The sequence below is a fragment of the Biomphalaria glabrata genome, chromosome 2 (assembly GCF_947242115.1).
Source record: "Biomphalaria glabrata chromosome 2, xgBioGlab47.1, whole genome shotgun sequence".
NCBI classification, from domain to species: domain Eukaryota; kingdom Metazoa; phylum Mollusca; class Gastropoda; family Planorbidae; genus Biomphalaria; species Biomphalaria glabrata.
In genome coordinates, this window is record NC_074712.1 from 42,262,752 (window position 1) to 42,281,225 (window position 18,474).

Genomic DNA, 18,474 nt, shown 5'->3' on the forward strand with positions numbered 1-18,474 from the left:
CATGCTTAAGCATTTCGGGGGTGATACCATCCGGCCCGGGAGCCATTTTAAGCTGGCAATTTCTTATGGCAGCAATAAGCTCGCCTATCGAGAAGGGGGAGTTCATCGTTCCCTCAGCACTTTCGGTCTGTGGTTCCTTTCGGTCTTTTTTTTCATCAGCTTTGCGAGCTTTATCAATGGCTTTGGACATTGGGGACTTCTTGGCAGCCTTGTTGATTTTAGCAAAATATTTGTTCAACAAGGTGGCAATTTTCTTCTTTGATGAAATGGTTACCCCACTGGGTGAAGATAATGGGGTTGCTGTTTTCGTACGCCCAGCATTTTCGAGATTTCTCAGAAGACTCCAAGCCTTAGAGCTATCCCTTAGGTTTAACTTTGCACAGGTGTTGGTCCAACGTTCTCGTTTTTCCCAGTTCACAGACGTTTTGACTAGTAGGCTGAGTCTGTTGTATTTCTGCATGAGTGTTGGATTGTTTGGATTCTTTTGGACCTTTTTGTATGCCCTTCTCCGAGCCTTAACAAGTTTGTTGATTTCAGCCGTCCAAAAGTTTTTGAATTTTTTACAAGGGTAAGTTCGATGAATAAACTTTTTAGCCATGCCCTGGATAGCTGTTGTTATTTGACGGTACACAAGGTCGACTGAGCTAGACACTACATGGATTTTTTCAAGGGCATTGTCGATATCTGTCTCGTATCCTTTCCAATTAGCCTTACTATAGCACCACTTTCGTGGTTCTTTAGTGGTCTTGGTGTTCATTTTAGAAAGAGTGGCAGTCAGTAATATTGGAAGGTGGTCACTACCAATATCGCCTAATACTTGATAAGTTAAGACAGATTCCAAGTTAGCAGAGACTAAAGAAAGATCTAGTCGTGATAGCGAACCATTGCTAGCATGCAGAAGAGTAGGAGGAGAGTGTTTATTTTGCAAAAGAAAAAGGTTAGTAGAATTGCATAGGTCATGAATTTTTTTACCAGACTGATCAGTGTCATCATAGCCCCAGGAAGGTGAATGGGCATTTAGATCTCCAGCTATGATAGTGTCTACAGATATTGTCTCTCTGACATCTAAAGCCAGTTCTTGTTTTGGTGGATTATAAACATTGATGCACTTGAAGCGTCTATTATTTTTCCAAATTTCTAATACCAAAGTGTCTGTCCTCCCCTGACTCAAGTCTGTGGACACTTTCTTGGCGACCAGAGCATTAGCCACCAATGTAACCAGGCCTCGGCAATCCCCACAGGAGCAGCGGAAAACAGAGTACCCGGGTATTGAGACACTTCTTTTTTCACCTATCAGACATTCTTGTAGTAAGGCAACATCCACGCTCTTTGTGGAGAAGGTTAGTTATTTCAAGTGTCTTTGGAATAAGTCCTCGGACGTTACATTGAAGGACTTTGAAAGTTTTAGCATCAGATTTGGAAATATGGGGATCATGTTGCCTTATCTGTCCACCTAAATTAGTGTGGGGGATACTTAGATAAAAGATATAATAGCAAGATGTGGTGCAATCAGCGCATGGGATCACCAGGGCAGTATAAGCAGCATTAAAGACTAAAGTAAAGGCATCCAATGACATATCAAGCGCACCCCATGTCATGTTAAACAAAAACTGTGAAATTAAAACAAGATTCAGCTCCCTCTCATGGCTGGTAGAAAAAAAATGTAAATACACAGAGCTTTTAAAAGTATTTCAAGAGGGAGATTCAAAATTTGATGTATATAATTAAACATTTATATGCTACGGACTTCTCCAAATGTCATTTCCAGGGACAAATAAATAATATGTAACGAACTGTTCGATTTTCCAAACCTCTCGCAGGACAATCTGTTTGCTCTTGTTGTGTATTTGTTATTTGCAATGGGAAGTTGTAAAACTAATTTCCCCAGGGATAATAAAGATTATTATTATCATTCAGTTAATGTCATGTGAACATGAAAACTAAAGTCAAGTCAAAGTGGGGATAAAGTCAATTCAATGTTAAATTAAAGTCAAGTCATCTTGGAGTGAAAGTCAAGCTCACGCGGATCTAGAGTAAAGCCAACGAGGATTAAAGTCAAATCAACGTAGAGCTAAAGTCAAATTAACGTAGAGCTAAAGTCAAAATAACGTAGAGCTAAAGTCAAATTAACGTAGAGCTAAAACCATGTCAACGTAAAACAACTTTATAAATTTAAACTTCACATTCTAAAAGCTACAGCAATCATTCAGTATCTTAATTTAGACTGAATTCAGTTTACAAAAGCTAAACAAATCAATGAATAGTGATTTTTTAAAAACTGCTTGGCATTGCGACTTGACATTCATTAATCCAGACACACACAAAAAGTTCTGTTGCACCCTTACGGCAGCCCCCTCCCCCCAAATGTTCACAAACACGCAGATATTTTATTTTTACGAAACGTCGTCCAGTTGTAGAGATAGTAAAAAGAATGTTTTCTGGCCTCGCAGCAAGCGTTCAGAACCGCGTCAGTGTATGACATTGTGAACTCCAAGCTGGCGCGAACATGAACTCCTGTTTGATATGATCTGACACTGACTGGCAGTCAGCATCCTCTTACGATAGAATGACAACAACAACATTTGAGCACACACACACACACACACACGCACAGTCACTGGCACACTCACAGCATGAGGAAGATGGCAACGGCGTAGAAAATAAAAATGCTTTTTATAAAAAGAAGAAAAACAAGTTTTAAAAAAATGGCAAGAAAACCAAAAGGCATTTTAATTATTGAACTTTTCCCCCGCAGCAATAGTTTATTGTTACAGTTTAGTGTCGCGTTGTTGGAGCGTCGTCTGCTGTTTTCACTTCCTGTAAAATGAGAAACAGGAAGTTGCAAACGTGTCCACGTCCTAATCACATAAAGAAATGATCAAAGAGAGAGAGAGAGAGAGAGAGAGAGACAAGGTTACAAAGACAGTTTGTGTGGAAACACAAGCTCAAAATCTGTCCCCGAAGTGGTCCACCCAGGCAGGTAAAAAGGCAGGCATCAGAATAAAATTCTATCAAAGACAAATAACAGAGAAAAATGGAGAAAAAGGGTTGACAGATCTTGTGTGGTGCCCCAGCTGTTCAGCAGACCAAGGGATAGGTGAAAGGGAATGTGAAGCTAGATGTGAACCTGGCCTAGCTGATGTCTTATAATGAATATCTAATTGATCTAATTGTTTTGTAAAGGGTCAATCTTTTATTCAAATCCTCAAGAAAAAAACATTTCCTTAAAAAAAAAGAAATTTTTCACCCTTGGTTGTGTTCACCGTATCTACAGTGCAACACTGCGGTTCACGCGATAATATGAAAATGTTGTTTTAAATTCAAATCAACTTATATGCATGCTAAATAGTTTTTTTAACTTAAAAAAATAGTTAACATTTTTTTGTGTAAATCTAGTAGTTAGTACGACAGAACTACTTAACTTAGCATTACAAATGTACAAATATTATTTATTTGACAAAAATCTAAAACCGTTTGCATAAATGTGGAAATGTTATACGTAACTGTTCACATTACTAACTAGTCTCCCGTGTTTGTTACTATTAATAGTGAATAGTTGTAAAAGTGGTGTATTTTAAATGAAAATCTGCTTGCATAGATAATTTTTAAAATTAGATGGTACACTTTTGGAAAAGAAAAAAGTAGCCGTTGCATCAGAACTTTGAATGATGTAAAATATCATGATGTCCAATTTTCATATTCTCTTCCAGTTTCTGAGATTTAAACGGGACGGATGGACAGACAGGTCACACAAAACTTATAGCGTCATTTTCCCTTTTGGGGGCCGCTAAAAAAGAAAGGAACGGAGAGAGAGAAGGAGAAAGAGTGGAAGGGGGGAGGGAAGAGAGAGATACCATAATAAGAGAATATCCGATGATGAGAGAGATAAGTATCGGAGAAGAAATGCAATGTGAGAGAAGAGGAGAGAGTGTGAAAAGTAAAAAGTAAGAAAACTAAACCAAGTGCGTGAAGTGATGAGAGAGAGGGGGGGGGAAGAGGGGCAAAGAGATGGTGGAGATAGGGGAAGAGATGGAGGAATAGAGACGATGAAAGAGATAGACAGAACAAGAGGGACAGAGGAAAAGGAGAGAAAGAGGAAGAGGAGAGAGGAGGAAGAGACAGAGAGAGGGAGGAAGAGGAGAGAGGGGGAAGAGGCAGATAGAGGGAAGAAGAGGAGAGAGGGAGAAAGAGGAGAGAGGGAGAAAGAGGTGAGAGGGAGAAAGCAGAGAAGGGAGGAAGAGGAGAGAGGGAGGAAGAGGAGAGAGGAAGGAAGAGAAGGTGAAAAGGCAGAGAGAGAGAGCTAGAGAAAAGAGAGGGAAAGAGGCAGATAGAATGAGTAAAAGGAGAGAGGAGGGAAAACAGAGAGAGAGGGCGGAAGAGAGTGATACATATTGAGAAGTTGGTTAGTTGAAAGAGGAAGGGAATGAAAAACTTTGACTAAAGGAGGGACGGACAGAATAATCAAGAGAGAGAGAGAGAGAGAGAGAGAGAGAGAGAGAGAGAGAGAGAGAGAGAGAGAGAGAGGTTATATCAAGAAAGAAGAAGGTGAGTAAGAGATTGAGGAAATAAGAAATATGAAAAAGAGGAAGAGAGTTGGAGATGTATAATAACTTTAATAAGTAGTGTGGGGGGGATTAAAAGGTGAGGAGCTAAAAAAAAAAAAACGACAACAACTAAAAAAAAAATACAACAACTAAAAAAAAATACAACAACTAAAAAAAAATACAACAACTAAAAAAAAAATACAACAACTAAAAAAAAAATACAACAACTAAAAAAAAAATACAACAACTAAAAAAAAATACAACAACTAAAAAAAAAATACAACAACTAAAAAAAAATACAACAACTAAAAAAAAAATACAACAACTAAAAAAAAATACAACAACTAAAAAAAAAATACAACAACTAAAAAAAAAATACAACAACTAAAAAAAAATACAACAACTAAAAAAAAAATACGACAACAACTAAAAAAAAAATACAACAACTAAAAAAAAAATACAACAACTAAAAAAAAAATACAACAACTAAAAAAAAAATACAACAACTAAAAAAAAAATACAACAACTAAAAAAAAAATACAACAACTAAAAAAAAAATACAACAACTAAAAAAAAATACAACAACTAAAAAAAAATACAACAACTAAAAAAAAATACGACAACAACTAAAAAAAAATACAACAACTAAAAAAAAAATACAACAACTAAAAAAAAATACAACAACTAAAAAAAAATACAACAACTAAAAAAAAATACGACAACTAAAAAAAAATACAACAACTAAAAAAAAATACGACAACAACTAAAAAAAAAATACAACAACTAAAAAAAAAATACAACAACTAAAAAAAAATACGACAACTAAAAAAAAATACAACAACTAAAAAATAATACGACAACTAAAAAAAAATACAACAACTAAAAAAAAATACAACAACTAAAAAAAAATACAACAACTAAAAAAAAAATACAACAACTAAAAAAAAATACAACAACTAAAAAAAAATACAACAACTAAAAAAAAATACGACAACAACTAAAAAAAAAATACAACAACTAAAAAAAAAATACAACAACTAAAAAAAAATACAACAACTAAAAAAAAATACGACAACAACTAAAAAAAAAATACAACAACTAAAAAAAAAATACAACAACTAAAAAAAAAATACAACAACTAAAAAAAAAATACAACAACTAAAAAAAAATACGACAACAACTAAAAAAAAAATACAACAACTAAAAAAAAAATACAACAACTAAAAAAAAAATACAACAACTAAAAAAAAATACGACAACAACTAAAAAAAAAATACAACAACTAAAAAAAAAAAGGAAACGACTAAAAAAAAAATGTCTCCTTTCGCGTTCTATAATTGTCCTCCATGTGCAGCGTTTATTGTACACCGTGCTTCACTTCTCTTGGAACTGTTCGCCGAGCGGGCGGCAGGATTAGGCCCGCGTGTCATGGGCTCACACTTGCCACATGACGATCCATGCACTCCAATCAAACAGCAGGGTCAATCGCTGCACGTGGTTAGTGCAGGGACGAGCCGAACAAGCCATCCACTGCGGGTATGTTAGCGAGTGGTTGCGGCAGCCGAAGTAATTTAGACTCTACTCATGCATACCAACTAAAACAGAACGAGACGCCGGCTGAAAAAGAAAGAAAAACAATACGATTTCATTCTGACGTGAAAGATTACGAAAAAAAAAAGGGGGGGGGGTATTCTTTCACATTTTGTTCTTTTAAAGTCTACTTTAATAAACCACTTCTTTAACTCTGTAGTTATTCAGGTCATTCAAACTGCTACTTAAGAAGGTAATACGAAATTGACACACACACATCGATTCGATCGGGTTTTACGGTCCAGTGAGTCCTGCATATATACAAATGAAATGTACGCGTTTAAGGAGGTTTCTCTCCCCAGCACAGCTTGCAACTTCCTCCCTTCACTCGCTGACGCTCAACCCCCCCCCCCCCACACCCTCCAAAAGAAAAGCCTTTGGGCGATTGTTTTAAACTTTAAGTGTTCCTGAGTGACACTTTTATTGACTAAGTCTACAAGTAGATTACCTCCCATGATACAATCAGAAGTTGCGCGTGGGGCTAAGAAAGGACTGGAAGAAAACAACGCCGAGGAAAAAAAAATGTGGAAGTGGTCAGAGCTTAAGAGTTAACCCCCACTCACTCTAGTGAATTTGTTTAAGTAATTACAATCATCTACAACCAGAATGCATTACAAAGCAAGGTACATAGAGATTGTCTTAGTTACCTTTACGTTGTAAAGGTTCTCAAACCTTGCTCCAGAAATAAAGTAGAGAAAAAGGGTGGTACTGTACAAGTATATTTGTTTATAGAAGAGATGAGGAGAGAGAGAATATGAAAGGAAGAGAGAATATGAGAGGAGGAGAGAGAGAGAATATGAGAGTAGGAAAGAATTTTTAGAGGAGGAGGGAGAAAGAAACTTAAATGTTATTTTCAAAGCACAGTTAATTACAAAAAGAAAGGTTGGTATTTAAATTCACAAAAGAAATAAGGTGTCCCTCTCCTGTTGATTCCTTTAAATTTGGTACAAATTTGACTCTCAAATTTTCTCCACTGCATACTGCACACTTTATTGCCTTCCGTGAGTGCAAGAGTCGATTGCACACTTGGTCACTAGTACATCTGTACCAGTTAAATACTCTCAATATTAATGAACTGATCACTCCGTCGCTAATTTCACACTGGGGAAAGACAAGCCGCATGTTAAAGAAGAACTTATATATTATATATAAGTCTACGATAACGACATATCAGTTTAAAGCGTAATTAGATTAGTTAGCCATTTAACTGTGTTGTTTTTTTTTGTTTCTCATTTATGTTCTCATTGCGCCTCAATTCTATATTATTATAATGTTGTTTTTTTAACAGTGCTATATACATGAAACACAATGATTACAGTTTAAAATGTGTTTCAAATTTTCTGTCGCTGCTCGGACCGAGATTCATTATTACAACATGAAAAAATATATAATATCAAAATAATGATAATAATTCTGTTTCTCTTCTGGGATTGAGATTTAAAGAAGAGAAACGAAATCCATTGCAGTCCAAACAAAACACAGTCCACTCAGGAATTTGTTTGGATAATGTGTCAGGTCTATAGCAGTACCATAAACAGACTTTAATTATGATTTGAACTTCCATACAATTTTTTTTGTTATTTTGAGTTTTTTTTTTTTTTTTTTTTTAAGATTTAAATGAGTTCCTTCCCCCTTTCCTCGAAAGTTCTGCTTCTTGTATCGCGAGTCTCGCTACTCTTGTGTATCTGTTATCTACTTACTTCTACTTTACTATCAATTCTTTTTTTTTTTTTTTTCTTTTTTTACAATACCTCTATTCAAGTTAGAACTTCATGGAACCTGGAAGCTGGATGGTGGAACACGGAAGCTGATCTAAAAAAAAAACGGCTCTAACGATTTTCCTAGAAATGTAGCAGTTGATGTAGGCCTATGGAGCTGAGAAAATAACTAGTAACTCGTATGCCACATGGAAAAACTCTAGTTTGATCGTTATAATTTTTTAAAGTAAAAATTAAATACATTTAAATTTGGCTGGAGAACTAGACCTAGATTTAAATCCAACATTGGTTTTGATAGGACTATCGCGTTTTCACAAGGACTATCGCTTTCGGGAATGTCCGAATTCTGTACATCATCTTCTAAGTCTAGATCTAAATGCCTATCATTGGAATAGTATAAAGTGTAGTAGATCTATACATTCGCTTAACCAGGGCTCTCTCTCTCTCTCGAGGGAGGAAGAGGCAAGGGGGATAATAGGGGACGGGTAAAAATGTTCTATTGTTTTTTAATCTAACATTCATGAGTTATTAAGAAAAACAATTGTTCTATGCCTATCAGTTGTATAAAGGAGGTATTGTCGTTTTTAAAAAGTATTTTAAAATATTTTTCTTGTTAATGACTATATTTACCCATGTATCAGTCTTGCGTTTTGGTTTTTAGCGGCCCCCGAAAGGGGAAAAGACGCTATTAGTTTTGTGCGAAATGTCTGTCCGTCTGTCCGTCTCTCCGTCCGTCCTGTTTAGATCTCGTAAACTAGAAAAGATATTGAAAATCCGACATCACAATATTTTAGACCATTCAAAGTTCTGATGCAACGGCTACTTTTTTTTTTTTCCTGAAAGCGAAAAATCTAATTTTTAAAATCAGTTATGCAAACAGTTTTTTTAAAGAAAAAAAGCTAATTAGTATGCATTATAAATTAGACCTAATTTAAAACGAATAGTAATCTTATAAATTTCATTTTCGTGAACATTTTATGTGTGCACTAACTTTGAAAATCCAAATAACCAAATGAAGCCTTTTCAAAACAATTACATTATATAAAGGCCAGAAGAGGTTCGGTAAAGCGCTTAGCTTCCGAACCGAGGGTGCCGGGTTTGAATCCTGGTGAAGACTGGGATTTAACTTCGGAATCCTTGGGCGCCTCTGAGTCTACCCAGCTCTAATGGGTACCTGACATTAGTTGGGGAAAAGTAAAGGCGGTTGGTCGTTGTGCAGGCTACTTGACACCCTCGTTAACCGTAGGCCACAAAAACAGATGAACCCTACATCATCTGCCCTATAGACTATAGACCACAAGGTCTGAAAGGGGAACTAGTTAGGCCAGCCTCACATCTAACCTTGCATTCACTTGCACCTATCCTTTGATCTACAGCACCATTGGGGCACCACACAAGATCTGTCAACCTTCTTTCTCCATTCTTATCTCTCATATGTCTTTGATATAATTTGATTTGGATGTTCTTTCTGAAAATATTGAAGCCTGCCTGGGTGGACCACTTCGGGGGCCGATTTTAAGTTTGTGTTTCCACACAAACTGTCTTTGTAACCTTGTTTTTTTTTTTTTACTTGAAGTTTATTTCAGTCATATTATTGAAAATATTTGTACATCATTTTGTTTAGCTGTCCTTAATTCCCCTCTTTTTTTTTCCCTTTCAAATAATGGGATACGTATGATTAATCAAATATGATTAATCCCGAAACAAGAGCATGATCAAGTTATGAAATGTATATTTGTTTTTGTTTCACAGCACACCGACAGCATTGGCTTATTAGAAAATTTAATTGGGAATCACGACATGGGATTGAGTAACTCTGTGTATTCCAATGATAAGAATCTCTGCTTCTGGGTAAGCATGTATCTACTTCTCTGTGCGTGCGTCCAGCTAACAGCAGGCAAAAAGACGCTTAGATACACTTCCTATATGTAGACCAGATGTTACAACTTCAGCTGGCCAAACTCAGTATGGTCGTGTGGCTTCGATTGGGTGACACGGAGGCCCTGGTTCGACTCCTGTCAACCGCACTCTACTTCCCCGCGGGAGATGCGAGACATTGCTTCCGTGATGCCCTCATGTGCAATGCACCTCAGTGCGTTGGAGATTGAGAAGGTCTATTAACTCACCACTGTTAATCCAAAAGCTATGCAGCTTGGACATGGCCATAGGTTGAGCGCTGCTATCATAGGCTACACAAACTGTCATATTATCTGAATGAAGGCAGAAAATTTAGGAGAAAGATTTAATCTGTAAGACTTACATAGCACTAAGAATGAATGGTTACAGTAACCTAAGATACTTGCAGAGATAACATTGTTAATATTAGAGCATGGAACTATACTAATGGAACACCAGCTTCGAGTTTTTTACAAAGACAAAGAGAGTCGAAGTGCCGTCGCGCATCTTTTTTCGCGCACCATACCATTTTGAAAAATCGATGAGGATGCCAAAGAAGAAATTTACTCCGAGAGCCACTTGGATTGACCTTCATTGAGAGTAAAATTTCCCCACACTATATTTTATTAGATCTGTAAAAACTTTATCCATTTTCTGACTATCTGATAAAATAGATACAATTTCCCTGAATAAGAGATCGTCACAAAAGTTATTTTTTTCGATCACCCTATAAAATGCCACTTATTTTCCAAAAAATAGAATCTAAATTCCGAAAATACAATCTTTCAGTGTTTCTGTGTTTGGTTTATTTACACTAAATCTGGATGAAGACATGTCTACCGTTCCGCTAAATGCGTATTTGTTACGATATACTAAATTGCACGAAATAAAAATAGGAGGCCTAATACAGTTTTGACACTCCAAGCTACGCATTTCTAATCGTTTTTTTTTTTATTATCGAAAGGACTAGGCTATAGGCATACACGTCTCGTGGGAAACAAAGAAAAAGTTCATCTTGATAATATTGACAATATAATAATATTATAATAATAATATAATAAAATGACAAAAAAACAAAAACAAACTATAGCCTAATCTAAAATGAAATAGATCTAGAGCTAGATTTTCTTGGACGAATGATATAAAATAAGTATAAATAATAAGTCATATAAATCTGATAGATCTAAAACAAATACTGATAGAGTCATTCATTAATTAATTATTAGAATTACTTGACTACCAACTGGGTATTTTTATTGCCAAAATACAATGTATTTTATGTGCATTTATTAAAAACAACAACAAAAAAATTAAGCGTTTGACGCAACCATGGAACTATACTAATGGAACACCAGCTTCGAGTTTTTTACAAAGACAAAGAGAGTCGAAGTGCCGTCGCGCATCTTTTTTCGCGCACCATACCAATTTGAAAAATCGATGAGAATGCCAAAGAAGAAATTTACTCCGAGAGCCACTTGGATTGACCTTCATTGAGAGTAAAACTTCCCCCACACTATATTTTATTAGATCTGTAAAAACTTTATCCATTTTCTGACTATCTGATAAAATAGATACAATTTCCCTGAATAAGAGATCGTCACAAAAGTTATTTTTTTCGATCACCCTATAAAATGCCACTTATTTTCCAAAAATTAGAATCTAAATTCCGAAAATACAATCTTTCAGTGTTTTTGTGTTTGGTTTATTTACACTAAATCTGGATGAAGACCTGTCTACCGTTCCGCTAAATGCGTATTTGTTACGATATACTAAATTGCACGAAATAAAAATAGGAGGCCTAATACAGTTTTGACACTCCAAGCTACGCATTTCTAATCGTTTTTTTTTTTTATTATCGAAAGGACTAGGCTATAGGCATACACGTCTCGTGGGAAACAAAGAAAAAGTTAATCTTGATAATATTGTAGCCTAAATAAAATGACAAAAAAAAACAAAAAACAAAACAACTATAGCCTAATCTAAAATGAAATAGATCTAGAGCTAGATTTTCTTGGACGAATGATATAAAATAAGTATAAATAATAAGTCATATGAATCTGATAGATCTAAAACAAATACTGATAGAGTCATTCATTAATTAATTATTAGAATTACTTGACTACCAACTGGGTATTTTTATTGCCAAAATACAATGTATTTTATGTGCATTTATTAAAAACAACAACCAAAAATTAAGCGTTTGACGCAACTAGATCTAATATTAGTAATATATAGATTCTACTTCTAGATCCAGAAAGCTACTTCTCTAATTCAGTTTTCTAGTTTAATTCTAGTTAGATCTAGATGTCTAGACCACTAGATCTAAATCTAGCCAGGGTTTTTGTCATGGAATAGATTTATAAAACTTCAGCCACCTACTGATCACGATATGACAGATAGGCCTACTCTCTCTACTACTAGACTCTAGATCTAGATCTAGTACAAGTAGATCACTACATTTGACTAGATGATTACTAGATCACAGTAAAATTCAATGTGTACTTCCGACTTTAGCTCAACAAAGTCTACTCCAAAGTATAGATCTACTAGTAAAGTCACAAAGTGTAAAGGATCATTATATATTCACATAAAAAAAATTATAGGCCTAAAATGAATCGAATAATCAGTCACTAATTTGACTAATCAGTAATCTAAATTGTTTTTTTTTTTTTAAATGGCAAATGTTATTGATGACTTCTGACTTGTAAACCAGTTGCAGAGATTCTAGTTTTTATTTTGATGACATGTTACGATACATCAATGATATTTAGATAAACCTAGTGGAACAGACAGAAGGACCATTTAATATAAGGCAAAGAAGTAAGATGTTTATAATCCATCAAACTATGATCAAACTCACGGAGGACTTGTGTCATTTGTGACGGCATTTCATGCATTTACAGAAGCTACAAACTAGTCTACAAAAATGATAGGCTTGTCTTTGATTCCGAAGACTTATGAGGAATGCTATGTAATGTTTCCAGTGGCTACTCAGCCCCAGCTGTGACCTACATATTATGCCACACTGAGCACAGGCATAACCATTGTCCACCTGTGGTAGAATCAGTTTTTTTTTTTCTTTTTGCCGTCTACCCTCGGCAATTAATTTTCATTGGTGTATACCACACCTTTGTAAGTGACCTCCAGCTGTCTCGCTCTGAAGCTGTATGCAACCAAGTGCTCTCTTATTCTATATCAGTTAAAGCAAGTTGGCGCCTAAGCTTGTCTTTAAAGCATTTCTGTGGTACCTCTTTATGTGCATATGACATGTTAGGCAAATAGGTTTCGGAATATATAGGTGTTTAAAATGAAACTCCAAACATCTGGACTTCCAGTAACCAAGAAAATAAGCTTAGGATTCAAAGAGACGACACTGGCATTTCAGCTAAGACAATCAGTAAAATTAATAGCAACTTTAATTGCAGTCCACCAAACAAGATAAAAAGAAACAAGTGTGGCTTCAATAGCATTGATGATATTTAGTTTACTTTTATCTCATTTACTAGTATTACTATTTCATTGACTAAGGTTTTTTATTGTCAAATATGCATAAGTACATGTACTAGTTCCTGCAATTTGATGAAAAATAATAATTAAATTGTGTGTAGTCTATATACAAATGTTTATAAGAGATGACAGCTTAGCTTAATTTACTTAATTTCAAAACTATGATTTTGTGTTCTGACTCTACTCTAAATAAATTATATTTTATTTTAAGAATGCAAAGTTGGAAATTCTGTTCTGATGAAAAAAAAATTATTAAAATAAAGTAGATGTTTATGGTTTCTTTGTATTTATTTTTAAATTATTTATTCATTAAAAATTAATTGTTCATTAACATTTACTTGAAGTAAAGATCAAAAACACAAATTCAATTCATGCAGATCATAGCCCATCACTTAAATGTATTTACTGTCAATTCTACACACTATTCATTTCAAAATGTTGCTTTAAATTGTTATATGACACAATCAAAGTACTGGTACCTCACATTGATGTAGGCCTAAAGCACCTGAAATAATGACAAATTTTCATTCAATAACTTGTACTGTCATTTATTATCAGACGTGTTAAAACTAATGACCTGTATCATCATCATTGGCCTCCTTCAGTCGTAGAAATAGAAAGACTAAGGTTTCATCTCAGAGCACACTTCCTCGTGTGGTTGGGGAGCCCTATTTCGGAGAGACACTCCTGTCCACAGATAGCGCAGGTTAAGGTGGCTTTTGCTTCGGTGGTAGGAAGGAGCTGGCAGTTTTTCGGATTGTACGTTTTTCTTCCTGAGCTGAGACCTATGTACTTTCACTGTCCATAGCTTTCTTGGTCACTGTCTCTCCATCTGTTGCGGTCTAAAGCTATGTCTTCCCAATTGTCAGTATTGATGTTCACTGATTTGAGGTCACGTTTTATTACATCTATGTAATGGAAGTGGGGGCGACCAGTTTTTCTTGTGTCAGTAGTGTGTTAAAACTAATGACCTGTGTATATAATTTATTAAGCAGGAGCATCAACAAATCTTGAACAATAATTGTCTACAGAAAAACTTTATTCTTATCCAAACAATATACATTTACAATGTATTTAAGCAAGTTAATTTATATTTATACAAATCTATATGGCCTAAAGATTATAGCGTATTTTGATGTGTGAATACCAAGTTACATTATTACATGAAAATAGTGTACTCATTTTTAAAATATTCTGGGTAATAAAAATAAAAAACTAATGATACAATAAAATTGAAGCATTAGTCAAAAAAAGAAAAATTTCACTCAAGATCTATGTGAACTCTGCTTGAAAATTAATTAATTAATTTTGAAATTAATTAAAAAAAAAATTATGGTTCTTTAGTCAATGGAATGATAGCAGCAATTATTTAACAATTTCATGATTATCCATTCATTTCAATATACTTATAACTGAAAAATAATTCATAAGGTTTAGATACAACCATTTGAAATAATGATTATAATTTTTTTCTTAATTTGCTTAATTCAAATCTAATATAAAAAAGATTTCCTCTGTCAAGAAACTTATGAGGGAACAACATGCATGTTCTTCTCAGTAAGTTTTGCAAAGGGAATTAAAAATATTTAATTGATGTTGCTTTTTTTTTTGCCAACATTTTAAACCTTTGCACCAGGTTTTAGTTTTAAGGAGAATGCACCATATTTTATATGTTTACTTTTGTTAGATTCTTATTTTAATTTTAAAAAAGTAAAATTTCCCTTACCACTCATCCACTGCACTCCCTCTTGTTTTAATGCGGCTCAGATTAATAGTTTTCAAGTACAATATCAAACAGATTTAAAGAAATACTAAATCCAAACCTGTTGGCTGAATGACAGGATATACATAAATATGTATACAGCTTACAGTATAATATATATATCTTAAATTAAAATTGGTCCAAGACTTTTATTTTGCAACATGATGGGATTTTCCTTTCTGGTGGTGCTATGCAGGAGTCCAAGAATCTCATCTTTTCTCATAACAGAAAGTTATCTAGTTATAAAAATAAATAAAAGGATTTTTAAAAAAATTAAAAAATATGTGTGACATATGTGTTGACCATGCTAAACGTATATATGTTATTAATTATAGTTATATAATTTTGCCATTCTAAAAATAGTCTGTACCTAAAAGGAGCTACTGCGTTAATGTGTGGACATGGCCCTGACCTTAATAGTTATGAATTATTACTATAGGTGAAGGCAGATGTTCAGTTAATTTGATGCACATTGAACTAATCTAAAAGCAACTATAACATATATTATGATTTACATTTTCATGGAAAACTAGTTTTTCAAAAATACAAGTACTTCAGCTTATGAGAAAAGTACATGGGAAAAATTGCAGTACCTTACCTTTAAGAGGTGCAATCATTGACTTTTCAGGAATGCATGCCTTTTTCTTGCATTTCCAAACATAACTGTAATTATACAATTAGGCATATTGGTTAATTTCTTTTGAAAACATTAAAATTAAAAAATAATATTATTAAATTGAAAACATTGTTGTATCAAACATACAAATTATCAGACAATTTTGCCTAATTTCATCTAACAGTTTATTGTAAAGGAATGGCCTGCAGCCAAGGTTATATTAGGCATTCATGAAAGATGAATGTGCTTAAGAGTGTTATAAATAAAAAAAAAAACTAGAGAAAAATGTTAAATTCCATCCCAGATAATTGGATGTTGCTTGACCATGAAAATCACACAATTCATAAAACATCTATATTAGATAACTAAAATAAAAATTGTATAGTAGTACTTACATTAAATATTGAATGGATGCCCAGAGAGTAGAAATAGTATAAGTATGATCCTTGAGCCATTCTGGGACATCATCAGAACTGGTTGCCATGGTTCTACTTGTTAATAACTGAAACATTACAAACATTTTTTTTTATTTATAATTTATCACAGACTAGAATAGAAATGTTGCCAGGAAAAATACCAATGGTTAGAATACACCTGATGCTACTTTTGTAGCCTTATTACTGGTTAAAATGCACCAAAACTTCATTAATTAAATCTGATAAGAAACATATATGTATCACACAAGTCCAAGTTTATCAGAGTGTCATAGCAAATAATTAACTAGATATGTGAGTTTTAAATTAAAGCACTGAATTTCAGGGGATAGATCCAACTTGACACCACATCATTTATTATTTCATGAACTCATGGGTCTGGGTATGGCATGGAATGGAAACTATTATTTAATATATATGGGGTGTAGGCAAGGCATGGATTATAAATTGTCTTGTATAGATTAGATTGGGTAAAACTGCCAATCGAAGGTAACTTTTACTGATAGATCTGGATCAATTATAAATTTATGGGATCTAGGCCTGCATAAATTGTATCTTTTATTTATATATTTTATGTACATATATAACTAGTCTAGAATCTATAATTATATCTTAATAATAATTTTTGTAGATGTCATATAATATCTAACATATTAAGTATAGATCAGTAGATTTAGAATTTTAGCTATAGTGGAATATTTTTATATCCTAATCTGAACTGGATCTATATATCTAGAATTTAGATCAGTAGATTTAGTATTTTAGGTAGTAAAAACTTTTATATATTCTAAATCTAAACTGGATCTAGATCTAATTAATCGAGAAGCTTAGATATAGAAGACTAGTTGTAAAGATTTGACTACACTATGGCTAATGCACTAGCTTAGTAGGCCTACTAGATAGATCAAGAGACATAGTACTAATAGACTCGTCTTGCCTCGTTGGGCCTCTCAAATCAGCTACAGACTTTAGAGACAATTTAGGACTTGAAGGTGAATATCAATCCAATTCAAAGATCTACAATCTACATGTTAGAGTCTAACTAGAGATGCTAGATCTAGACAATCTAGTCTAGAAGGCTTATCAATAAAAAATAAAATCAATCATTTCTAAAGTTTGTAAAATTATATGTAGATCTAATCTATCTATTTATAATATAATAAAAATCTATGTCTACTTTTTAAATATTTAAAATGATATGGCTGATGATATTAATTATTTTAATTACTGTCACATACAAAGTAACAAAATAATTAGATCTTATACTAACTCATAGACTCATACTTTATTGTATTAAACCTTGGAGTTTACGTTCCACTATCTTGACTTGACTATATTGACTAAATAAAGGGCACTATGATTATAGATGTAGATTATTATCTATGATGATGATGTTTATCAACTGGTAGATCTGTATTATTAATTCTGTAAGTAGTATCGTCACTTTAAGTATAATCAGTATAACCACTGCATTCGTTTCATTCACTGTCTGTATCAATAATCGTGTGAATGTGATGTGAAAGTGAAGTCTAGATTTAGATAGAATTGATAGATTATAGATCTACTATTAAAAAGTATTAACTATACTTAATACTAACTATAGTGTCTATACTATAGTATAGCCAGTATGACTCGTATGAGTATACTCATATACTGTAAAAGTGTATAATAGTAAGTATAAGTATAGCCTACTATAGCTATAGACAGACTAGATTCTAGGTCTAGATGATCGATAGATCTAGACTCTAGACTAGATCTATAAATATTCATATTGACAATTATTAATCTCATGTATGGTCTACATCTAGATAAAATAGAGTGGATCTCATGACTGTCTATATTAGATCTATTGATTATTTTTTTTTAAACGTTAAATAAATCTAGACCTTAGTCTTTAACTTTAGTCTAGGTGTTGTAGATCTATATTATTCTAGATATTATACAAGAGATCTAGAATCTAGATCAATATAAGTTCGGTTTTTTAAAAATTCGCATTCAAAATTTTAAATACCCAGATTTAAGTATTTATATACCCATATTGGTAGGTCAGAGTTAATCATTTATTAGATCTATTAAAGCATGTCTATATAAAAGATTATTATTTTAAAAATATATTATTATATAAAAGATATAGTTATGAATATTTACTTTAAAAAATTAAACAAAATGAATTTTTTCACTTTTGCCAATTAACACTCTGGCTAGCAAAAAGGATGACTCCTCAAAACTGTGAAAAGACGATAACTGCATGGGTTGGTTTGGAATTGTATTTTGTAAGACTAATTTTCAAAACATATCCTTCATGAGAGAGAACGAAAAAAAGGTTGTCAAAAAAAAAAAAAAGCTGGCTGGACTACGCAAATAATGGACCAGCCTCTCTCTCTTGATATCTTGTTAAGAACATTGG

The 18,474-nt window shown here is 33.4% G+C and overlaps 1 long non-coding RNA gene across 4 annotated transcripts; it reads right to left on the reverse strand.

Moving 5' to 3' along the window:
- Positions 1-14,276: 14,276 nt before the first annotated feature.
- On the reverse strand, positions 14,277-18,085 carry LOC129924611 (uncharacterized). Of its 4 annotated transcripts, XR_008776614.1 has the most exons (5): positions 17,954-18,085; positions 17,352-17,596; positions 16,029-16,135; positions 15,616-15,680; positions 14,277-15,253 (listed from the first exon to the last, which is right to left on the reverse strand). It is a non-coding gene; the product is annotated as an uncharacterized LOC129924611 (long non-coding RNA). The 4 variants fall into 4 exon arrangements; XR_008776615.1 differs by lacking the exon at positions 17,352-17,596 and having other exon boundaries at positions 17,954-18,067; XR_008776613.1 differs by lacking the exon at positions 17,954-18,085 and having other exon boundaries at positions 17,352-17,779.
- Between the last annotated feature and the right edge of the window lie 389 nt (positions 18,086-18,474).